The sequence below is a fragment of the Panthera leo genome, chromosome D3 (genome assembly GCF_018350215.1).
Source record: "Panthera leo isolate Ple1 chromosome D3, P.leo_Ple1_pat1.1, whole genome shotgun sequence".
NCBI classification, from domain to species: Eukaryota; Metazoa; Chordata; class Mammalia; order Carnivora; family Felidae; genus Panthera; species Panthera leo.
Window position 1 is genome coordinate 91,174,874 of NC_056690.1, and position 26,191 is coordinate 91,201,064.

Here is a 26,191-nt window from a genome sequence, read left to right on the forward strand (position 1 = left end):
TGTGCTGACATCTCAGAGACTGGAGCTTCTTTGGATTCTGTGTCTCCCTCCCTCTCTGCCCCTCCCTTGCTCGCATGCTCTCTCTTTCAAAACTAAATAAACATTTTTTAAAAAGAGTACAGTGTGAATATTGACCCACTTAGGTATATATATAATCCTCTACTGAAACTTTTCGCTAACTCAATTCATATAGCTGGAATTGCTGTGTCCAACCATAATCAAAATTCACACTTTTATTTTTTAATGTGTATTTATTTTGAGAAAGAGAGAGAGAGAGTGAGCAGGGAGGTGCAGAGAGCGGGGGGGAGAGAGAGAGAATCCCAAGCAGCCTCCACACTGTCAACGCGGAGCCCAGGGTGGGGCTCGAACCCATGAATGCTGAGCTCCTGACCTGAGCTGAAACCAAGAGTCAGACACTTAACCAACTGAGCCACCCAGGCGCTCCTGAAATTCGTATTTTTAACACACTCCCAAACTGTGTTCTAGTAAAGACTGCAGCAAATGAGACTCCCACCGGAAGGGTTTGGGCGCGCTGGTTTTCTCATGTTGTCGCCAGCACTATATAGCATCAATTTTTAATCTCTTCTAGGTTATTGATTACTAAAAGGCCATTCATATCCCCACTTATCTCTTGGCCATTGCTTGGCCATATAGATTTGTTCTGTGGTGAATTGACAATGTTCATTGTTTACTACCCAAAACATGCCTTAGCCTCTCAGTCACTGATGCTTTCCTTCTCCGCCATCGATGCGTGGGCCGTTTCCTCCACTCCCACTCTTGTCACGTGTGTGACCTTCTGATAGCTGAGCCTCCCAGATCTACATGCTCTTGACCAATCCCTCTTTCTTCCCTTCCCTCTGCTGTAGCCCCCTTGGTCGAGCATTGCAATCGTCATCACTGAGAATTGCACCATATCTGAAATCTCTGCCATTACTTCCACTCCCAGTTCCTGTTGTCTAGAATCACACCCCAGCATTTTTGTTGTTGTTGCTACTGTGCACCTCGGTAGGTAGTTCATAGAAGTGATTGCTGAGCAAGACCTTTTAAAATCATATATTTAAAAGGTCTTTCAACAATATAATTTCTTTTTTTTATAATTTTTTACATTTATTTATTTTTGAGAGAGAGAGAGACACACACACAGAGTGTGAGAAGGGGAGGGGCAGAGAGAAAGGGAGACACGGAATCTGATGCAGGCTCCAGGCCCCGAGCTGTCAGCACGGAGCCTGACCCGGGGCTCAAACCCATGAACCTTGAGATCATGACCTGAGCCGAAGTCGGACACTTTACCCACTGAGCCACCCAGACGCCCCTAAACAATATTATTTCTTAATATTAAGATGACCATGGAAATCTCATTCTTATTAAGAACTGAACGTGTCTACATTGGACCAACCTGGTCATCGTACCCACGTCATCTGGGCAAACATGTCTACTTTCTAAATTTAAGTTGTGCATTTTCTTTATTATAAGGGTTTGCAAAACCCAAAAACTTTGGGGTCCCATTGGCTTTAATTTAAATTTGGATTTTTTTCTTTTGTCTATACATCTCCCAGGCCCTGGGAATAGGACTTTTATGTATGTTTAACGTAGTTGGGGAGATAGAAAGAATCTGATTCCCTCTTGCCACCCTATGGCTGATGTATAACAGTGGGTACCATGATGGTCTGAAAATTGCCTGTCATTCTGTAGGACATGACTCGATGAGCCCTGTGGGTCTTCACCTCTCTTCCAACGCTGAGTGACTTCACATCTTTTTCAAATCAAATCAAATTAGCACATTTAACATTTGGATACAATCTTACTCATTTTCATGCTTATATTTTTCAAAATTCTTGTTCATCCCCGAGGTTCTCATAAACCTATTGACCAACTCCCATTTTAGAATCATGGAGGGGGGCGCCTGGGTGGCTCAGTCAGTTAAGCGTCCAACTTCAGCTCAGGTCATGATCTCACGATTTGAGAGTTCGAGCCCCACGTCGGGCTGGGTGCTGAACCTGCTTCAGATTCTGTGTCTGCCCTCTCTCTCTGCCCCTCCCTCTGCGCACACTGTCTGTGTCTCTCTCTCTCTTAAAAATAACATTAGAAAAATTAAAAAATAGAATTAGGGACGACAAGTTAGTCTCAACTTGGTAACTGTGACAAATTTGTACTATTTTAAGCACTATGAGAAATTACAAAATATTTGAAGTGTCTTTCTCTATATTCATAATAGTTAAAAAAGAATTGAGAGTTAAGACAAACATGTGACGTTATATAAAAGTTGAAATTGACATGGAGTAAACCTAAGTGTGTGTATATATTTGAATATTTATGTATGCATATGATAGATTTAGATATATATTTATATGCATGCAGATGCATAAATATGACAGTCACACGCATACACAAAGCTTATCGTGTGTGTGTCTGTGTGTGTGTGTCTGTGTGTGTGTGTGTCTGTGTGTATATCTATGTACGTGTGAAATGAGTTACTAACGTAACCGTAGTGAATGAGTTTAATTGACATGGCAACAAGAAAACTAGGAAACAATATTTTTGGCTTTTGCTCCGCATAATTAAACTAAAGTGGATTTCTCAATGCACTTGTGGCTGAGCACAGAAAGATATTAAAAGGAAGTTCAGTGTAACACAGATGTGCCTTCAGAGGGTCCAGATCCTCCCGGTGTGAATTCTTGAAAGTTTTTACATTCAATCTATAGTCTCCACTCCGGTCCGGGAAAATCGTTACACGGTTTTATTAAGGCAAATGAAGGCCACACCAAATGAAGATTTATTCTGTGCTCTTGGAAAGTACGGTTTTCCTTCCTGAAACGCCAGGCGAGATTCAGGTGGCTTTTAAGCCTTTCTTCTTTCTACATTCGGGCTGAGGGAAGTAAGAGCTGTGTCTGTGCACAGCTTCACACCTTCAGGCATCCGTGTGGCCCAGGCGAAGAGACGCAGACCTCCCGCTGACTTCGTGTGGGACTTATTCAGGACGCGATGTGCCCGGTGGCTGCGTGATGGCAAATTCTTCTGGCCCCGGCGGGCTCCCAGCCATGAGCAAGGAGGGCCCTTTCCGGGGCTGTAGTACAATGGCGAGCCCACGTGCGCAGCAGGGGACAAACGCTGACCCTCGGGGAGCCTCCTGACAGCTTCCCCATCTCTCTGAGCTCCCAGCACTTTCTTCTGAGTGCTCAGTAGAACATGCTAGGCTGTTTTCATCGTAAGATGTACGTTTCCTTCCAAAGAGATGATTACGAGCTCCATAACTGATGCATGCATGAGACAAGTTGTGTTTCTTTCATTTCAAAATGAAAACATTTTTAAAAGCACAGGGGGCTCTGGTGGCCTCCCCCCTCAGCAGGGGGCCTCTAGCACCTGTTTTCTGTGCTCCCCCGGGGAAAACCTGGGAGTTAAGGAAAACCACCCACTCACATATTCCCAGCTTCCAAAATGCTTACGGGGCGCCTGGGTGGCTCAGTCAGTTAGGCGTCCGACTTCTCCTCAGGCCATGGTCTCGCGGTGCCTCAGTTCGAGGCCCGCCTCGGGCTCTGTGCTGACAGCAGGGAGCCTGGAGCCTGCTTCGGATCCTGTGTCCCTCTCTCTCTGCTCCTCCCCTGCTCACCCTCTGTCTTCCCGTTTCTCAAAAATAAACAAACATTAAAAAAAAAATGCTTACTTCTAAACCTTGAGGGGTGCGTATATTTAACGCTCCAAGCACCTTTTCTACCAAAATTTCAGCCGTGGCCGGAAGAGGAGCCTCTCCGCTGGGCTGTGTCCATGACAGAAAGACAGCCAAGCACACTCTGCTCTCGCTCTGTCACAACATCATCTCCACACCCAGCACATTTCCCAGACACCTACCTGCCCGTAGGAAAAATCTAATGTGAAAGGGCAGGGTGGTTCCTGTCGTCCTGTAGGGGTCAAAGGTCAAAGTGGAGGCCACGGGGAGAGTGCGCCATGATTCAAGGCTGATTTTCAAATGCATTTGACAAAGACTGGTAAAAAAGCCAAAAGAGATCCTGCAATCTTAATGCTAAGTGGCTCTGCGTTGGAAAAATGCCCAAGGGCCGTGTCTAGCACAGTCACTTACTAATGAGTGACAGGAGATCGATGGGGACGAGTGCGGAGCAGTTCTGTCACTGGGACGCCCAGCCGGATGTGACCGGCCTTAAGCAGCATCGCCACTGGAGGAGCGGTGCCCAGCCTGCCCTTGGTGCGAGCGGCCAACGATGCCACCCCGTCACCCTGGGGACAGGCAGGAGCCACCTTCTGGGGCTTGAAGGGAAAGAGCAGGTGGCAGGGTTTTACTGGGTCTTCATTTCAGCACTCTGCTCTGAGGTCATTGCAAAATGACCCGAGCACCCCTTTGCGCCAAGCACGGGGAAAGGCCGGCGACGTGGAGGGGGCCGGGGATGCTCCGGTGGGAGAGACCATGGCCTTTCTGAACACAGCAAGGGGGTCCCTGGAGGGCACTGCTTTGCCCCCCTCTGCCCACCGAGCCTGTGGCCGCGGGGTCAGTTTAAACTCAGTGACCCCCAGCAGACGTACCCAAAGGCCTCTTGCTGGTTCCTGTAACCTCGTCATCTCTCTAAGGATGCGGGTCCCTCCCCAGAAAGAGCTGCCCGCAGAGTCTCTGGCCTGTGCCCCCTGGACACGGAGTCCTGGAAGGAAGAGTAACTCTAATTAAGCCTCTCCTGCAACAGTAAATCAAAAGAATGAGGGATAAATATGCTAGGGTTTTGTTGGGGGTATTTGCTTATATCAGAAACAGTAACCCAGAAAGAACAAATAGAACCTCAAGGGGGAAACAGGTCTGGTTTCCTCTACTCAAAAGTCATAAGGAAACATTAGAAAGAGAGAGGGGAAAATCACACAGACAATTCTTCCGAGGTCACCGTGGGGAGGGCTGCTAAGGCCTTTGGACCCGGATGTGCACCTGCTGAGGCCCAGGTTGAGACTCCAAGGGGCCGTCAGGGGCCATTCACTCCGCAGACACAATCCGTGACCAGTTCCCTGCACGCAGGGGTCTCTATGCTCAGAGCTAAGATTACTATCAGGAAGAGGCCATTTTTAATTGATCGGCTTATGTTCACAAAGTGCTTTGAACACAAAGAGAACTATATAGTGCTTACTAATATTGTAGTTATGTTATTAATAAGTTAATATGTTTTTTAAATGCAGCGCTTTCTCCCTTGTGACTTGGCAGGAAAAGCCAAATGGCACGGAAACTTCTAGAAGTGCTCAGATTCTAGCTCCCTGAAGGCTTTCCTCTTCCGCTGTCCTGAAGGCGCGTGACCTTTGAGATTCGGGCATCACGCCCCGAGCGATGCCTCGGTGGGGTGACACTTGTCCTATGCTTAGGGACAAGTTTGCCAAGAGTACTGGCTTATAGGAACTGCTGACAACTTGGCTTAGATATTTGCTTCTGAGTCACTGTCTTAATTGTCCACAAGTTTCCTCTGATTAAATTTTCCCCGTCCTTAACAATGACTTGCCTCTATGACCTTCTTATTCCAATAAAGAAATTATTTGTAACACTTTTTACGATTCTTTGACTACAATGGCAGACTGTCTCCGGCATCATGCATTCAGCGAGGGCTTTCTTTGTACCTCACATGTGCACCAAAATCCCAGGTCGTGTCATGGCCTCATTGCCTCACACTTGAAGCAAGTGTACCTCAAAATTGTACCCACCCTTCAAGCTCAGCTCAGGCCCTCCTCCATCATACCTTTCCAGATCTTTCTACCGGGAAATTATCTCATCCTTCTGTGGTCTCCTGCAGACTCTTCTGTAAATGATTTTATGTCACTTATACCTTGTCGCTTTCTTGTTATCCATGTTTCCAGTTTATCTCCTTAAAGAAAAGGCTGTGTCTTTCTTATTGGTTTTCATAAAATAACATATTCATTGAGAACATTCAATATTCTCAGTATTCACTGAGAACATAACAGGTACTTAATGAATATTCAATCACTAATTTCAGAAGCGAAGGATGCAAGAAAGAAAAAAGAAAACAGAAAGGAAGGATGCATTCACCATAAAACACGTCTGGGTCTTTATATATATATATATATATATATATATATATATGTATATGTATGTATATGAAATGTATTGTCAAATTGGTTTCCATACAACACCCAGTGCTCGTCCCAACAGGCACCCTGCTCAATGCCCATCACCCACTGTCCCCTCCCCACCAATCTCTATCAACCCTCAGTTTATTCTCAGTTTTTAAGAGTCTCTTATGGTTTGGCTCCCTCCCTCTCTTTTTTTTTCCTTCCCCTCCCCCATGGTCTTCTGTTAGAAAACGTGAAGAGACACTTCTCTAAAGAAGGCATCCAGATGGCCAACAGGCACATGAAAAGACACTCAACGTCACTCCTCATCAGGGAAAACACATCTGAGTCTTATACATGACTCCTAGAAGATCTGGAGCAGTCCCAAGGAAGACTAATTTTCTAGGTCAAAAATTCCACTGCCTTCACTCAGCATGACATGTCCACATAAGAAATACCATATTACTGGGTCCCCTCAGGGACTCACACAGTTAGACGTCTGACTTCAGCTCAGGTCATGATCTCATGGCTCATGGGTTTCATCCCCACGTCAGGCTCTGTGCTGACAGCTCAGAGTCTGGAGCTTGCTTCGGATTCTCTCTCTCCCTGTCTCTCTGCCCCTCCCCTACAGCTGGAAAGTCGTGTGGGAGAAATCAAAACTCTTGGAGTGGTGTTTGGCTTTGCACATGTATGGAGGGAGCTCTGGACCAAGACATCTCTGTAAATGTGGGGCTGGGACCATTGAAAGCCGCCGGGGCCCAGCAGAGCAGAAAAAACAAAACACCACATGACCTGTAGGTAAACAGGACCTCACAGAGCAGACAACCCTCTCAGGAGAGGAACTCACGAGAAAAAAAAAAAAAATTCAAACCACATGAGGAGACAAAGCAGGATGAGGGAGAGTCAGCAGATTGAATCAAGAGAAGAATCGGGACCCTTCAAGAATCAGAAACGAGACGGCTACGTGAACAAATGTGAAATAACGTTGAAATTTAAGATATTTATAGCGATCTTTTAAAAAGAGAAACCCGTAATAAAAAACAGGATGATATAAAAAATAGGCAGAAACTAAATTGGCTCTCCCCCAATCCAACCTTCAGTGTGGTCTGCACCCAGTGCCTTGCTGCCCAAGAGTCATGGTAGATGTGAGGAAGTAAGCTTGCAGTGGAGAAACTCTGGCCAGCCCCACTGTGGCCAAGTGATCAAGGTTAACATCATCGATAAAAAGTGATGTCAATAAGATGTACCCTTGGTATAATGGAATGGAAATCGCACCTTCTCTCCCGCAAACCCATAACCCTGGTGTAATCATGAGAGAAAAAAAGAAAGCCTGACAAAGCCCAGCTGAGGGACATACCACAACATACCTCAAAAGGGCCAAGGTTGTCAAAAACAAGGTAAGTCTTAGAATCCTCACAGCCAAGAAGAGCCTAAGGATACAAGATGATCGTATGCCATGGGGTGTCCTGAATGAGATGCTGGAACTGAAAAGGGACATTAGGAAAAACTGATGAAATCCAAATAAACTGGGGAGTTTATTTAATATAGAGTTTAGCTCGTATGTCTAGCAATGCACCAAGATCAGTTTCTGGCTACGACAAATGTGCTATGCTAATGGATGATGTAACAACGAGGAAAATAAGACTCTGCACTATCATTGTAAATTTTCTGTCAATCTGAATCTATTCCAAAACAGAATGGATTTAAACTAAAGGACAGGCAACTCTGACAGCCGTCAAATAGACCTTCTGAAGAGATTACCAATAAAACAAATACAATTGCTGAGTGAAAATTTCATAACACAATAGCCGCCAGAACAATTGAATGATACATTCGAAGTGCTGAAGGAAAACAAAAATGTAAAAATCTATATCCCTCCAAATAATCTTGTCAATCTGAGCCAAAATAAGGTTATTTGCTGAGGAAGAACCACCGATAGACATTTGCCATTTACAGACTCTTGGTAGAACTTCCAGCACTAAAAGACATACCTCAGGAAAAAGGCAATGGAACAGAAGAAGCAGGAGATGAAAGATGACAGGAGGAAATTAGGATGTCTAAGTAAGCATTTGCTGTAAATAATAATAATGAATTTGGAAAGTGGTGGTTAAAAATGGTATTAGAAAATTAGTAGACAGTAATAGAAACAAGAAGGGAGAGTCAGTGAAAAAACTTTTTAGGACCCTTGGATAGTTTAAGGAGAACACATCAACATTGATTGTTTGTACTTCATTAAGTCCAGAATACTTGTAGGGGTGCCTGGGTGGGTGGCTCAGTCGGGTGAGCATCCGACTTCGGCTCAGGTCATGATCTCGCAGCTCGGGAGTTCGAGCCCCGCGTCAGGCTCTGTGCTGACAGCTCGGAGCCTGGAGCCTGCTTTGGATTCTGTGCCTCCCTCTCTCTCTGCCCCAACCCACTCGCATTCTGTCTCTGTCTCTCTCAAAAATAAATAAACATTAAAAAAAAATTTTTTTTAAAGAATACTTGTAAAAATATGGTGCCAACACTAAAGAATTAGAAGTGTAATGTTGAACTTGCAAATTGGTATAATGAGGTTTTTGAGAAGATGGCCTCATGATTGGTTTTTATTGTGACATTAGGCAAGTTACTTAATCCTTCCATATAGTTTTCTCATCTCTAAAGAAAAATAATATTCAGAGATAGCTCACAGTGTTGTGGTGAGGGTTACACATATTATGAAGTTCTGAGAACACAATAAGCTCTTATCAAAGCTTAGCTATTGTTATTTCAAGCCCCAAACAAATTTGGGAAAAAAGAAATACATATAAGATGTGGTGAATCCAATAGGACATGGGAAAAGAAGCCAAGGAAGAGCCTGTAAAATGGAAAACAGAAAATATGATGGCAGGAGTCTGTTCAAATTGTATCAATTGAACAATAAATGTAAGTGGGTTATATTTATACACTAAAAGATTCAGATTTTCAGATGGGCAACACATAAAATCCAGCTCTGAGAATTTTACAGAAACATTATTTCATATGACAGGAAAAGATTGACTGTAAAGGATAGAAAAGGGACCCAGTCAAGCTGTTGCAGCACCACCAATAAAGGCAAAAACTGACTTTAGGGCAAAAATTATTCTGAGGGATAAAGAGAATACTAAATAATAATTTTATTAGTCAGGCTTCTCCAGTGAAACAGGATGTGCATAAGGAGAGAGAAAGCAGTTTGTTTTGAGAAATTATCCTACGAGACTGTGGAAGCTAGCAAGTCTAACATCTTCTGAGCCAAAGTACCAGTTCAAGTCCAAAAGCTGGCAGCCTCTTGCCGGTCCAGGAAGAGCTGATGTCCCAGTTTAAAGGCACTTGGGCAGGGCACCTGGGTGGCTCAGTCATTTGGGCATCCGACTTTGGCTCAGGTCATGATCTGGCGGTCTGTGAGTTCAAGCCCCGCGTCGGGCTCTGTGCCGACAGCTCAGAGCCTGGAGCCTGCTTCGGATTCTGTGTCTCCCTCTCTCTCTTTCCCTCCCCCACTCATGCTCTGTCTCTCTCTCTCTGTCAAAAAATAAATAAACATTAAAAAAAATTTAGAGGCACTTGGGCAGAGCCCTCTTACTAGGGGAGAATTGGCCTTTTGCTCTATTCAGGTCTTTAACTCATTGGGTAAGACACACCTTTATTATGGAGGGAAATCTGCTTTACTTAGTATACTGATTTAAGTGTTCATCCAAAAACACCTTTAAAGAAACCCCCAGGATAAAATCTGACTAAATTTCTGGCTACCTCATGGTCCAGTCAGGTTGAAACATAAAATTACTACCCCAAGAGTCCAAAGGCAATCTGCTGGCAAAAATTCTGTCTTGCTTAAGGGAGGTTAGTCTTTGTTCTATTAAGGCCTTCAACTGATTGGATGAGGTCCACCTATCCATATCAGGGAGGGTAATCTGCTTTACTCAAAGTCCACTGACTTGAATATTAATCTCATCCAAGAAAGCACCTTCACAAAAACATCCAGAATAATGTTGACCAAATATCTGGATGCCATGGCCCAGCCAAGTTAAAACATAAAATTAACCGTCACAATAATAAGAAAAGAAATACATGAGAAAGAGGAAGCATCCTAAGGGTGTGTTCTTCTAATAAAGGACTGTAAATTGACAAAGAAAAACTTGAGAGCACTGCAGGAGAAACTGAAGTAAAAAAACCTATGGACATTGTGGGAGATTGTAGCACACTCTTTCTAGAAGCTGATACAGCAAATATCGATGGAAATTTGGTGTATTTGAATACCATTTTTCACACAATCAGTCTAAGAAAAATATAGAGCTCTACCCCAAATGTTTAGAAAATATGAATCCTTTTTGCACGTAAATTTTTTTTTAATTACATAAAAATTAAAACTTAAAATTAAAAAATTATAATTAAACATAAAAATGTTTAAATGAACATCTACTCCAAAACATAAAAATTTTTTTAAAAAATTTTTTTAATGTTTATTTATTTTTGAGACAGAGAGAGACAGAGCATGAATGGGGGAGGGTCAGAGAGAGGGAGACACAGAATCCGAAACAGGCTCCAGGCTCTAAGCTGTCAGCACAGAGCCTGACGCGGGGCTCAAACTCACGGACCGTGAGATCATGACCTGAGCCGAAGCAAAACATAAAAATTTTTAAAAATGAACACATACGGGGTGCCTGGGTGGCTCAGTCAGTTAAGCAGCCGACTTCGGCTCAGGTCACGATCTCGCGGTCCATGAGTTCGAGCCCCGCGTCGGGCTCTGTGCCGACAGCTCGGAGCCTGGAGCCTGTTTCAGATTCTGTGTCTCCCTCTCTCTGACCCTCCCCCGTTCATGCTCTGTCTCTCTCTGTCTCAAAAATAAAGAAACGTTAAAAAAAATTTTTTTTAAAAAAATGAACACATACTCTGCTAAAGAGAATTTTTCATTTAAATGTCATGCAAACATAGTATCTTATTCTAAAACAATACAATTAAAAATTATTACATATAGACAGAGAACCTGCCCTCTCCCAATTCCCTGCATTTTTAGAAACTAAAAGCACACATTCTAAAATGAAATGGAAATGATTGATCCATTATTTTCTTTGTAGATCCGTGGAACACAACCAGACCCAGTAAACCCATGGCATTACAGCTACATCTTTCTGTAGATTTACGTTCAGCTCATGGAATATTAGAGTTTGGCCAAAATTCCTACCAGTTTACACAGGTGGTAAGCTGTCCAAACCTAAGGCTATGACAACTGCCCCATATATGTAGGTAATAAACTGTCACTGTTTGTCGCTGTGCCACGTTTGAGCTTTCTATTGGGTAGCGTCTAGCCGATAGTAAATCTTATTTTCACATCCCAGTTGGTCAGTATTGACCGGTCAGCACAGACCCACAGAGAATCTTCACGTAAAACAGACTGAAGATCTGTCACGGGTTGGAGTAGGCAGAGAAGGACACCAGACAACTAAGTGAAACACAGCACACAGGGTTGAAACTTGGATCAGAAAAAGGGCGGGAGTGTGGAATCTAGCAACATTTGAGCAGAGTGTCTAGATGGGTTCAGAATTTTGCATTGTCAGCTCACCCCATTTGGTCATGGTTCTGGGGTTTACTCGCCGTTAATTGTAGGGGACTCAGCGAGAGGTGTAGGGAGCCAGGTGCATTGTTTCTGCAATTTTTCCGTAAGCCTATGTCTTAAGTCATATCAAACTAAAAAGGTTTTAAGTTAATCTTTATAATGCAAACTTCACTCTTCGCCAGTCCTCGCAAGCGAAGCATTGTTTCCCTCCAGGATTGGGGGAATTGCACCAAACTCAAAATAGGGGGACAGAGAGCTGCTTACTGTAGTATTTCTACCTTTATGGTTACAAAACCACAAGGACACTGTCATTGAATTCAGCAGAGCAGGGTCAATCAATCCTGAAAATTGAAGCGTGATCTTTGTGGAAGAGGAGTGATTTTATTATTTACTCTTTACCTCCCATAGATCAGTGGTCTCCAAATCAGTTTGACTAGCACAGCATTAAAAAGCCTACGCAGAGTCCAAATGCATAAAGCAAATCAAAGCAAAGGTGCTCTCAAAGAAGGGGGGTGGTGTTTGAGCTTCTTACACGTAGCCTCCCCACACACCTTCTCGCACCCACGCGCCAGACTGCTGAGGCGTGGCTCCAGAACATTCTGGAACAGCTTGAAAAAGACTACCACAGGATAGGGGCGATTTGATTCACGCTCTGCTGATGATGCGTAGAACTGGACCCTGATAATGACACTAAGGCTACTACTTAATGAGCCCCCTGGAACACTGCTGCTAGTTAAGGGATGGGATTATTCTCTCTTGTCTCTCCGAGGAAACACGTTCTCCGGGGACGCCGCTGCGTGAGAAATGCAGAAGTCAACCCCACGCACGTTCTCAGCTGCCGTTTGTGTCTTCCGGGCACTAAGTGGCCATAACGCGTGTGTGAGTCTGTGCGGGTGCACTTGCGGTCACGTAAATTTAACTGTGAGCATTGTATTGGGGGGGATTTTTTGTTTTGTTAAAAAGGAGGAAAGCCACTGCGCTTGGGATAAATACTAAAGAGAGGGGAGGGCTCTGTGGAGATCAATCTCCTGCTTTTATATACTCCCAAATTACACTCCTCAAGAGGGAGCCTCGAGCAGCACTGTCAGTCATGATAAAGCGATCGGTCTGAGATTTATTATGAGTTTTCTTTTCATGTATTCAATGAAAAACGTCCCACAGGTGTGTTTATATTACCAGAGATAGATGAAGATTAATTGTGTGCCCAGGTGCTGAAATGCAATTGACATATTTTCTGAGATTTAAGTTGTGTGAAGTCCAATGCTTTAAAAGACGGGGGGGGGGGGGGGGTGCCCAGAATTCTCGCGCAGAGAAGGCATATGGGATCCCCAAGGACTACAAGAAAAAGTAAACCATCATGTACCTTTAGGAAACACAAACCCAACTCCCACCCTGAGGCCTAAGATACTATCTTTGGATCCCCAGAAGGTAACACTTGAAGTCCCTTGAGGTTGCTCAAACACCCCACGACCTCTTCGCCTTGGCCTCCCCACCCAATATGGTATCCTGTCTCCCGAAACTTGATTTCAGCCACAGTCCGAGACCCACAAAGGAAAGGGGTCAGCTAGCGTTTAAATACAGGTGACTTCAAGCAAAAGGAAAGTTCGGCTGAAATCCTTGGCTCTTTTCTCTTAACTGCGTTTGCGGCTTTAGCTCCATTCTGTACATCTTCCCTCTATAAATGTCTGAAGATTACACACCGCCTTGTGTTGGACAAGACTAGTTGCGTTTGGCTGCTCTCTTTCATAAAGCGCTTGAGGGCAGGATGAGTCCATTTCTGTTTTTGTTGTTTTAAGGACAAGTTTAAGTGACGATATTGACAAGCCGTAGATATTAAGGCTGTGTGTTGTGAGAAGGTTCTGTAGAACTCCACGGGCAGTAGAAATAGCACATGTCAAAGTTTATCTTTGTGCGCCGTGAAATTAGCTGTTCAGCCGGGGGGGGGGGGGGGGGGTCGTGGTTCCTGAAACAGAATGCCTACTTCCAGGGGTTAAAAATAAACAAGCCTTGGAAAAGCATTATGGTAGATACCTATTTCCATCCATAAGAAAGAGGATAAATGTCCCTAGTATGTGCTGCACAGTGACACTGGCTGCTCCCATCAGCTGGGCCCGTGACACATGTAGCACACGGCTGTCCTAAGGGCAGAATGGACTTTTGCATGCAGAGGCCCCAGATCTTGTCAAGTGCAATCCACATGACATTATCTGGTATTTGCCAGCTAACCTTCACAAAATGGACAAGTGGCTTGAAAGTGTCAAGAAAGAGAACTGCTTTGAGATGGTACAAATATGCAGGCAGATTAAGCATGAAGAAATCGCAGAGGTGACCTTTCTCCTACTTCTGTTATGAGCTCTTTCCGGCTAGATTAAAAGGGAATAGTTTAATGTCCACAATAACCAGCACATAATAAAGAAGAGAAATCACACACACACACACACACACACACACACACACACGCCACCCGGCACCACCCTTTACCTTATTTCTATCTGTTCAGGATACTCCTGTGAATGAGTACAGAATGACTGGAGCGGCAGCAGTCATTTTGCAAGCATGAGGTATCAGCATGAGCAGAAAAGTAAGCATATAGTAAGGATGGCAGAAAGGGAAGCGAGAACGAGCCCGGGTCCCTGATGACAACACAGAGCGACTATTCCATCCTGTGAGATCCTCCCAGTATACAGCTTGTTTAATATCTTTGTGACGTTAGCCACTGTGGGTCAAGTTTTCCGTCGTTTCAGCCAAAGCATAAAAACTGAAAGAGTTTTACATTAGCAAAATGATAGCACTGCTCGGTGAAAAAAAACAGATATTGGTAAATAGCCGGAAAGAAGTAAGTGATTTGTTTACCACAAATCTGTAATTTGTGGTAAGAATAATGTAAATGCATTAATCTGAAGAAAAAAAAAATCCCGCAGCTGCAAGCTAGAAGCTTGGAATCCTCTGATGTGTGTAGAAGTTCCTTCCCAAAAACTTGGCCAAGAAGGAAAACAAGAGACACATCTTCCTATGAGTTTCCTGGTACAATTGATTGATCGAGGAATATGGAAGTTGAGGAGCCAGAATTCAACAAACTCTTTGCATAGAAGTTTGAAAACCAAACAACGTAGGTTTGAAAAACAATTATAACTTAAGTAATGCTTATCATGTATTTTTCTCACTTGGAATGATGAATCTTGGTGAAGGATTTTTTATTTTGTAGTTATGATAGCCATTGAGACAAAGCAGCAGACATAAATTGAACTGATCAATGGCCATTTGAATTGCTGTGTTATAAAACATGTACCACATTTTCCAAAAATAACAAAGCATTTACTGCTTTCACTATATTCCAGTATTAACAATAATTTTATACTCTTAGCATATATTTGATTACTTAAATACTTTTCTAAAAGTTATCTTGTATTTAAAAATTTTTATAAGTATTTTCTGAGTGCCTACCAGGCTCTGTAGGAGAAAAAGAGAAAACCAAAGCCTCTGCTTCAAAAACTGATGATTCCCACCTGATAAGCAGAAAGGCATTTATTTGGTGGAAGAAAGGAATCCACTGAGTTCCCCCCAAAAAAGCCACAAGACCCCACATGATGGAGAAACGCCTCCGATCAACATTCTTTTCGAAAAGTTGAAAAATTAAAATCGGACTCTTGGGTTTCAGTAGGACGAGGAGAGGCCTTCACAGAGAACGCAGAGGTGGGGACGGCTTTGCAAGTCACAGAAGGGAGAGGCCCAGGGAAGTCACCAGCCATGGCGTCACTGTGCAGAGAGGGTGGCTGTCATCCCCAGCCCCAGGAGAGCGGGGCAGCTTCTGGGCACTGATGAGTGAGTAGCATCCGCCTCTCGTCTCTTATGCTTAAGCCTGTTTCTAGATAGGAGGAGACTGTCAGAGTCCCCAGGGACACGACTAGAGGTGCTCCTGGGCGAACTAGTCCAATTTTCAGTTAACTCAATTATTAAAAAGGAAGCAGGCCATTCTCTTCCTCACACTGACCTTTCTACCAAGAGCCCGGTTCAATTTTCTAGTTGTTTTAAAATTACTATAATTTTACAAAATGAGCCACGTTTTCCTTAGAAAAGTCAGGGCGCCTGGGTGGCTCAGTCAGTTGAGTGTCTGCCTTGGGCTCCAGTTGTGACTTCGGCTCAGGTCATGATCTCAAGGTTCGTGAGTTTGAGCCCTCCGTCAGGCTCTGTACTGACAGCTCAGAGCCTGGAGCCTGCTTGAGATTCTGTGTCTCCCTCTTTCTCTGTGACCCTCCCCTGCTCACGGTCTGTCTGTCTCTCTTTCAAAAATAAACATTAAAAACTTTTAAAGAAAGAAAGAAAGAAAGAAAGAAAGAAAGAAAGAAAGAAAGAAAGAGAAAGAAAAGCTCCAGGGCAGATAAAGACAAAAACTATTTACTATTTGCTAGTTACTAATTACTAGTTACTATTTAACTATTTACTATCTTGTCACTGAGCAGCCAAAGACCATTTCGATTTATTCCTGTCTACTATATTTTAATCTATTACTATCGAGCAGCTGAGTTCTGTGGTCAACAGGAAACATTAGAAATGAAGCTCCAGGTTCAAGTATCACTGGAATGTCTGGGTCCTTGAGCAAGCCACTTAACCTCTGGGTCTGTAAAAGGAAGGGTAATGTTGACCTACCTCACCGGGCTAGTGAGAAGATTAACCAATTCATAATCTTTGAGTTCTTTGAAAGTGTAAGGTGCTATGCAAATGCTAAGTAGTGTTATTATTAATGTCTCACTTCAAATTAGAGCTTGCAGGGGTCATAATTTTTGATACAAGAACATAGAGAATATTCTACAATCAATCCTTTATTTCAATACCATTTAAATCATAAAGAAAAGTATGCAACTGAATATTTTTACTCTATTGTGAAATAAAGTACTTGCTTTTTTATTTAAGGGAGGACTAGCTAATATGAACACACAGAAAAGAAGAGAGAGAATATTTCTGAGAGGTTTATTCAAGTCCAGAGAGCCTTGGAGACAACCCATTTCCATCCATGGAATTCTATTTGGATTGGTCAAATTCTAGACAAAAAAGAAAGAATGTTTTATTAAAGACTTCCTTAAACCTGAAAGCTGAAACCATAAAACTCCTAGAAGAAAACACGGGGAAAAAGTATGTTCACCTTGGTCTTGACAATGATTTTTTGGATCTGACTCCAAAAGCACAAGCAACACAAGCAGAAGTCAGGGTGTGGGACCCCATCAGAGTAAAAGCTTCTGCACCGAAAAGGAAACCATCAACAAAATGAAAAGACGGCCTAGGGAATGGAAGAAAATATTTGCAAATCATATGTCTCATAAGAGGTTAACAACTAACAAAACTCAATAGCAAATACATAAATAAATCAATAATCTGATTGTAAAATGAGCAAAGACCTGAGTAGACGCTTTTCCAAAGACATACCAATGCGCAAGGTGCATGAAGAGATGCTCAGGGTCAGTAAGCCTCAGAGAAATGAAAATCAAAAGCACAGTGAGATATCACCACACACTATCATCAAAAAGACATGAGATCACTGAGGTTGTGCGGAAATGGGGAAAAGCGAACCCTCGTGCGCGTTTCGTGGGAATATTAACTGGTGCAGCTGCTGTGGAAACCAGTATGGAAGCTCTTCATAAAATAAAAAATAGAACGACCAACTGATCCAGAAATTCCACTCCTGGGTGTTTATCCAGAGGAAAATAAATCCATCACTAATGCATGAACGGATAAAGAAAAGATGAATCTATATGAATATGTACATAATATATACAATACGTACGTATTCAGTTATGAAAAAAGAAGTCCTACCGTTTGCAACAACATGAATGGAATTTGAGGGCGCTATTCTAAGTGAGAAAAAACCAGACAAGAGTATTGAGAGTGTTCCTCTAAAAACAAATACTGTGTGTTCTCACTTACAGATGGAATTTTAAAAAGCTGAGCTCTTAGAAATGGGGAGTAAAATGATGGCTGCCAGGAGGTCATGGGGGAAGGGAGATGATGGTCAAAGGGTTCAGACTTTGAGATAGAAGATGGATACATTCGGTGCATCTACCCCACAAGTGGGGGCCATAGTTAACAACCCTGTGTTGTACACTGTCGCCATGGCAACCACAAGAACTAAAGGGTAATTAGCTGATGTGATAGATGCTTAGATTAAGTATATTTTGGTAAACATGTTGCAACATGTATGTGTAGCAACCATCACATTGGACCCCTGCACTTAGACAATTTCATATGTCAATTACATCTCCTTGAAGCTGGAAACAAACTAATGAGAAGCAAGAGACTTCATTTTGGGTAACTGTTGCTTTTGTTGACTCTCACATATTCTAAAGTTGCTTTATATATTATCTACTTATAAGTCACACTGCCCTTCACAAATACTGGTGAAGTGAATACAAACATATAAAACATTAAAAGTATGTCAAACGTAAAGAAAGCATATACATATAAAATAAAATTCTTGTTATTAAGACATAAACATACAAAAGTATGTTCAAAATTTAAAATACACAAACATTGGGAAAAAGAGAAATTTAAGAACAGAAAGACTATTATTTCAGGGAAGTACCCTTACAGTAGCATTTGTGTGTCGATTTCTATTTTACAAAGTATTTTTCAAAAAATCTCATTTAATTATCCATTGTATTTATCTGGGAGCTTCTTAGCAACCAAGGTGAAAGAAATGATCACTTTATATAGTCTTACCTAAAAAAAAAAATGAAGGTTAACAGATTTTCTGGGACTATTTCCTGAAAGAATACAGTTCTCAGACCTTACATCAATGATGTCTAGTTTTCATCTTTACTAGTATTTTGCAAAACAACAGTTCTCTCTTCCTAGGGACTTCTGCCACATCACGTCTCTACATATGCAGACACGTTATCTCAAAATCCTAATTCGGTGTCGCTAAGCCTTCCGGAACGTAAACTAACATGGTCTCGGGAAACTCAAGAGCGCAACTCAAACTGTTGTCACTGCCGAAGGCCAATCCTAGGAGTTTTCCAAACTGAGCCCGCTTGGCTGCCTGGGTGGAGGGTGTGCGTGTGCGCATGCGTGCGTTCCAGAGGCTTCAGTAGGCAGCTTGATAATCGGGGATCCCAGAGGCAGGCAGGGATTGCAGCTGTTACGTACAATTTAAAACCACAGGAAAGTCGGACTGCGGTTTCCACCCGTCCTTAACGTGGATTGTGAGGTCCGGAAGAAAGGAACCGAATGTTTTTGAGAAGTCACCGGTGCTTACTGACATTTGCTCACTTAATCTTTGCGACAATGGTCTGATGAAGGGCTTTTAAGCATTTTCCCAGTGAGGAAACCAGGCTTGGGGAAGGTTCAACTCCCAGTGTGTGCGTGACCCCTTCTCCGTAGGCGGGCCCATCCCATGGTACTGTCTGCATGCTAGACCCCTTTTCCACTTTTCTTTAAAACAAACCCCCCCTCATTTAGATCCGAAGATCACTACTGTCTCGAGTGTGAATCTCAGTCTATGGCTTGATCCTTTCCCAACAAAATTCTCCGTTCCACTCGGGATGCACCCTTACGTGATCGTATGGTATCTGCTCTAGTTTGCTAACAGGGACCAAACCTCATATATTCTTTTACGGCTTGTATCATTGCCTTCATAGAAGAGCAAACAGTCTTAACTTCAATTACATTTACTACATCAGAAAACAGAATATGCTTCATTTTGTCCTTTAGACATAACCTAATGACAGACCGATATTGAAAGTAAGCGATTGCCTGAAGTCCATTTCAATTCGCGGCATCTAATATGTCTAGTATAAAATAATAAAGTGTTCCTAGAAATATTAGAAGAAACACCATTATTTAATTACCATAAGGCCTTCCGGGACAGAAATAAAACGTGATTTACGTGGATTGAGCAGGGGGGGGTGGGTTAAGGACTGAAAAGGCATTATACAGATGAAAGTTTGAAGTGCTAGGAGAAAAGAAAGGAAATTGTGGATAACACAGCAAAATGACAGATAAAATGCTAAAGCTAATAAAATAAAAAAGAGGAAAAAATCTACACAGTGATATTTTGTATTACTGAGGCAGAAACAAATACTTGAAGCATCAGGGGCCAAAAACACTTCAGATATGAAATAAAGCATTTTTTTTTCAAAGCCAACAGAAAACAGAAATCATGGAAGAAACTTTTTCATGTCTATTTCTCCTAGGATGCCATATTCCTTTTGGTGAATCAGATTATTAAGCAACTGGCTTGGTTGTAAAAGACAGGGCTTCTACAAATGGGTTTTGACCTAGATAGCTAGAAATAAAGTAACAAGTGTGTAACCAAAATGTGTCCAGTGAGAGATTGATTCAGAAAAGAACTAAGTAAGAAACATACATAATACCCTTAGTAATCAAGTAATGGAAAACTGCAAGAAAAACCAGGTTGTTATAAAACATCTGTCGTGTTACTGTATAGTTTTGAGATTTACTCCTCAGAAATATAAACGCCAGTAGTTAGAGATGTAAGACCAACTGCAAAAGTTATAGAATATATTTCAGGAGACGATGCGATTCAGCATGTAAATTGAATTTAGTAAATTCACTTATGAAGTGCTTCAAAACACCATGAAATAGCTTGTGCTGTGGTTTAGATCATCCCCTCCCCCCCTAAAAACGGCAGTTTCTTTCCCTGCGAGAGAGCCTGAGCCTCAGTGCCTGAGGTTTTACGGAATTCTTAGATTCGTTGCAAAGTTTAGCTTTCGGACAAGCTAGTATCTTAGTTATGTCCGTTGGCCCCCCAAAAATAAAAAAAAATAAGGCTATTTCATTTGAATTAATATAAACAATTTAAATAAAATAAAATTTAAGTAATTTAAAACAAAGGGCTCCTACCAATATTGAGTAATAATCTTTAAAAACTCTGGAGAAAGATGACCACCTACCCACCAGAGGACGCTGTTACAGGAGGACCTTGCTTCTAACTTCCATGACACGAGTGTCGGGGGCCAGCGAGGGCTTTTGCTCTGGGTTGTCTCCACTCTGGACCTAGACGACCACAGTACCTATAGGGAACATTACTGGACACAGGAGCAGAGGAAAAAAGATCCTACCCTGGACTTGAATCATCTGCCCCTTAGCAACCCACGCCAAGCACAGGTGGCAGACTTTGGTAATGTGACCCAGGGCCCGGCAGGCAGGGACCAGAAGCCTCCCGTGATGCCTCCAACAGGTGTTGGACCCATGACACAGAGACCGCTGGGACAATTCAGTCCTAGCAGGCAGTAGGTCTACCTGGCAGCTTTGAAAATAACTTTGATGAGGTCAGTGGTGCTCCCACCCACGTGGCGTACCTTGTCGGCTTAGCAGCTAGAGCGTCCTCCAAAGGTCAAAGGTTGTACCGCAGCGTGAACCTGGGAGCTAGAAAGGCATGTGTAGAAAGATACTGACGGTTACAATTTTTCAAACCTTCCCCCGTGGTAAGATACTCCCAGAGACATTTTGGTGAGTGAGAACATTCCGCAAAGTAGAAAGTATCCGAAAAATAAACAAGAAGGGGTATGACACGAGCTCCCCCCCCCCCCCACCCGAGACATCACTTATATGGAAAGTCCTCACTCGCAGACGATAGGATAAAGGGTGCTTTGTAAAGGCCAAGAAGGGAAAACAGGGCAAATGATGACTTTGCATAAATGCACGTTACGGGGGCACCTGGGTGGCTCAGTCGGTTAAGCGGCCGACTTCGGCTCAGGTCATGATCTCATGGTCCGTGAGTTCCAGCCCCGCGTCGGGCTCTGGGCTGACAGCTCAGAGCCTGGAGCCTGTTTCAGATTCTGTGTCTCCCTCTCTCTCTGACCCTCCCCCGTTCATGCTCTGTCTCTCTCTGTCTCAAAAATAAATAAACGTTAAAAAAAAAAATTTTAAATAAATGCACGTTACGTCTTACACGCCAGTCTATTTTCTAAGCGCCTAAAACTTCAGCTGACCTTGCGCAAGGAAACATTTGCGATTATCCATGGACAGGGCGAAGTGTGCGTTCCCCGGGCCTGGCGGGCGAGCCCTGCAGACGCCCCCTCCAGCTTTTCCAGACCTCAGCGCTGAAATCTCCGCGGATCCCCAGTCTCTGTGTCTTGCCTCCACCAGCTCAAAAGCCACAGGGCTCTCCCACTGTCCCCCTGCACGACCCACTCTTGAGGATGTTTCAGGTTCTGCCAGATCGAGCTGCGTGTTCAAGGCGTGGTCTCATCACACCCACCCAGGTGGTAAGTCTGTCACCTAGTGGCCTCTACTTGGGTGTGTTTATTTGGATTTCATTTCTCAATTAAGCTGTAAGCTTTTTTTTTTTTTTTTAACAGCCTTAAATTCCAGCAAGAGTCTCACCCCTTAAAAGGTATTGATCAGAATGAAATTGAAAACCAAAATAAGCCAATGAAAATACGAGGTGGTCCAAAACCACAATCTGGTATGTATGAGAATTTTATATTTGACAAAAATGTCAATGCAAAACGAGGAGAAAAAGAGGTATTATTTGGTAAATGATTAACAAGTTGAGGCAAAAAAAAAAATAGAAATAGCCCTCTCTGGTATACGCCAGAATAAATTCTGAGTCGGTCAGATTATTAAGTAAAAAAACCCCAAAAAACAAAATTTAAAGACAGAAGATAATACATACAAAAATAACTATATGATCTCTGAATAGAAAATAAATGTCCATCCATAAAATTGATGAAAGAAACCACAAGATATTAGTAAACTAGATTGCAAAAGAAGAATATAAAACTTTTTTCTGTATATTCTATAAATATAAATAAAATTTAATTTTGCCTTCTCAGGGAAATAAGAGGTGGGAAAATTAATTTATAAATATATTACATATTTTTATAAAGATATCTTCATATATTTATTTAAATACTTATATTTTATGTATTTTTATAAATATATTTTGAATATATAAATATTTATATTTTATATAAATACTTCTAAAAAGTATAATATACAAATGATGTGTATGTTTTTGTGATTATTGATCATGGCAAAAATGTAAAAATAACCTAAGTGTCCATAAATAAGCATTAGTTACATAAGCTTTGACCACTGATGCTATGGAATATACTTATGATACGTTAAATAAGATAAGAAAAACTTGGGGCGCCTGGGTGGCTCAGTCGGTTGAGCGTCGGACTTCCGCTCAGGTCATGATCTCGCTGTCTGTGAGTTCGGGCCCCGCATCAGGCTCTGTGCTGACTGCTCAGAGCCTGGAGCCTGATTTGGATTCTGTGTCTCTCTCTAGCTCTGCCCCTCCCCTGCTTGTGCTCTCTCTCTCTCTCTCTCTCTCTCTCTCTCTCTTTCTCTCTCCCCCCTCTCTCAAAAATAAATAAAACTTTAATTTTTTTTTTTTAATTTTAATATTGAATCTTAAGATTCCAATACCGTCCCAAATATCAGCACAGTCTTTTTGACCATTAACTTTTAATTTTTTGCAGGAAGAATATTTTAACTTTCTTTTCTGTCTCGTTCCTTAACTGGCATGATATTAACGCGCCAATTCATAGATATCTAGCTAAAAACAAACCAACACATGTTGTTTCACTGCACATTTTGCAATGAGAGGGAAAATGTGCCTTGACAAGCTTGCAAATTTTTCTTGGAAAAGGGAAATCGCTTTGGGTGACTCATCTACCCCGTGTGCCAGTTGGTTGCGGGTAATTCCTCTACGCGGCATTTGAATGAAAGAGCTGCTCGTGGTATCAACTCCCCAAATGACTCCTGCATGTCAATTGGTAGGAAGGAAATAAAGGTGACACTTCTCAGCCCAGCTTTGGAGAGATGAGCAATTCTGCCAAATCTAGTCCTTCAAGGAGATTCCCGTGATGCAAGTGAGTGCCACCCACGTGCTCACAAAATCTAGCCACGGGTGAAATTATTCACATGTTCTTTAAGATCTCCGGGAGCTAAGGAAGAAGGAAGAGCCCCGACCCTTTTCTGAATCAACTAAAATATCAACAAATAACATTCCGTTCAGGTCACGGCTCTGCTTACTGAAGAATCCCAGATGTCACCGAGGGGACGGGTCTCTTGCCAACGCGTCACTTAATCCGTCAAGACCATAACTCCATTTGTACTGGATTATGAGGTATATGGAAGCAAACCAGTCACGGGGTCTGAGGACCTGATCTGCGGTCCAACCCCGGTGATCCACCCAAAGTCTTCTGTTTGGGCGGATCACCAAAACTGGTTCCTTTCCTCCTCTGTGAAATGGGGAGGAACATAAAACATCTCAAAATGTGGTCTTTCAAGATCAAACTCAGAAAACACAAAAAGAAAAACAAGACCTTTCTGTGAACTGAAGAAAGCCCCTTGCAAACCGCGGAGGGTCCGACAAAGGCAGTGTTGTTACCCCAAGCATCGCACAGCGAGCCCGCCAGGCCCCGCGCCCCGAGGACGCGGAATAGTGGCTTCAAAGTCCCGGCTGTGCCTTGATTCATTTCAGGACTACACGAGGAAGACGGATGGCCTCATCTGGAGCCGTCCACCACAAACAAGTTTTTGCATCATCCTGCCAATCGCAAAGACGGCTGCCGCCCGCAGGACCAGCCTCTGACCTTCCGCTCTCAGGAGGGCCGGCTGGTATTGGGAGGAGATCTGTAATGCACATTTCCTAATGACTCTGCGGCCGTCTTAGTCCTGACCCAGAGAATCTCGTCTGAAATTAGTAAGCATCTAATTGCTTTTTAATTCAAAGCAATTAGAAGGAAGGGCGCCACCAAGCACCATTTGCGAAGAGAGTATCACAATGAGAATGAAGGAGTGCAGGTTGGGCATCTATGAACTGCAAATGCACTTGTGTGCGTAACTGGCCCTAAAACGCCGGAAAATCAATGAGTTGGAAACGCGAGTTATTACCGCTGCCCACAGTAGTGTGGGGCCGTGACTGTAATGGCTGCATTTTAAAACACGAACCCTTTGAATTTTCTTTTTAGAAACTTATCTCGTAACTTTGTCACAACCCTCAGAGTTGCGCAGAACCTCGGAGTACGAGAACGTTCACTGGGTTTGGAAACCGAGAGGAGGTACTGTGTACCCGATCAGCAGGCAAAGAAAAGCTAGAAATGATGCTCTGTTTCTCCTCCCTCCCCGCTTCCCTCCCTCCACCCCTTCCTTCCTCCTCCCTACTTTCCTTTCTCCTTCCTTTATCCCTCCCTCTCCTCGTCCTTGCATTCAGTAAATACTTGCTACCTCCCCACCACGCTCGTGGGGATATAAAAATAAAGCAGAACTCTCATATTTCTAAACATAGCACAAAACCATAAGAAAGGAGAAGCAACGAATTTATTATGTGTTTTCCAGAAGCTTTCAGAAATCCTTTCTATGATATATATCAAAGAAAATATACGAGAGGGTAGGGAATCGTGGCACTGGGGGCTTTTCCTAAACTGGCAGAGCCTGGCTTCATTCAGGGCCAGCATATATTTAAATTCTACAATTTGAAAAACATCTGGCCCCCAGATAATAGCAAACAAAACCAAACCATGATGGCTGGGTTCAGGGGTTGGTGTATGAGACACGGGAGTACATGTGCGTAAAAGAACACAACATCACACGCAATCTGTCAATGGCAAGCAGATAGCCTGCTTTAGAAGCGCACGCACACCGTAGGGCTGGGATTTGAACTGGATTCCTTTTCTCCTAAAGGGAGAGTCGGCTACCACCCCCAAACACGGTGCGAGACCCTCTCTGGGAGGTACCGGTGTGAGTGAGAGATGGTCCCCAGCTTCACGAAGCTTAGAGTCTGGCAAGGGAGAGAGGGAAACAGGAGGTCTCTTCTCACGCGAAAACACGGCAGAAGGACAAGGAAGCCAAGGTGGAAGCAAAGCAGAGCCAAGAGCACAGAAACACGATTCTAGAAGAGGATCAAAATTGCTTACTGGCCTCTGGGAAGGAGGCGGGGATAAATTAGGATTTTTAAAAGGTGGAGGGGAAAGGCAGGAGAACCACGGGTTTAAGGAAGAGCATGGCGGAGATGGGCGGTGACAAGCCCCAACTTCTGCTCCAACACACGGCGCTGGAATGAAGACGCGTACGGGGACAGGGGAGGGCCGTGTGGAATTAACGACTCCCCGGGCCGAGGGTGGCTGGTGGAAGTGAAGAAAGCAAGGCCGATTCTACCAGGTGCAGCTGGCCCTCTCTGTCTACCGATGGCCCAATGTGGGTGTCCTCTGACCCCTTCTTCCCGGCTGTCTGGGGTGGGCAGCACTGGCCATTGGTTTGTGGCACTCTGAGGTCATTCCGCGAAGGTCACAGTGACCTTGGGCCATGGCAAAATCCCACTGTAAAATGCATCACCGTAGCCTCCCTTATATCACGTACCTTCCCTAACGTGTTCTCCTGGTCTCCTGACACTCCTGGTGTGACATGATTTCATGACACTTCTAGATTGACAGCTCATAGGCAGCCCATCGCCGAGAACAATGGATTGCCAAAGGCTTTCTTGCTTTTATTTTGGCCGGGCTCCTCTTCTGGCGGATGGCAAAACTGTGCCCCCCAACCAGCCTGTCTCCCTCAGCACGGGCATCCCACAGTCACCGGTTGGCCATGTGGTCCCTATCTTCTGGGAGCGTGCACGTTGCACGTTTGTTTTAA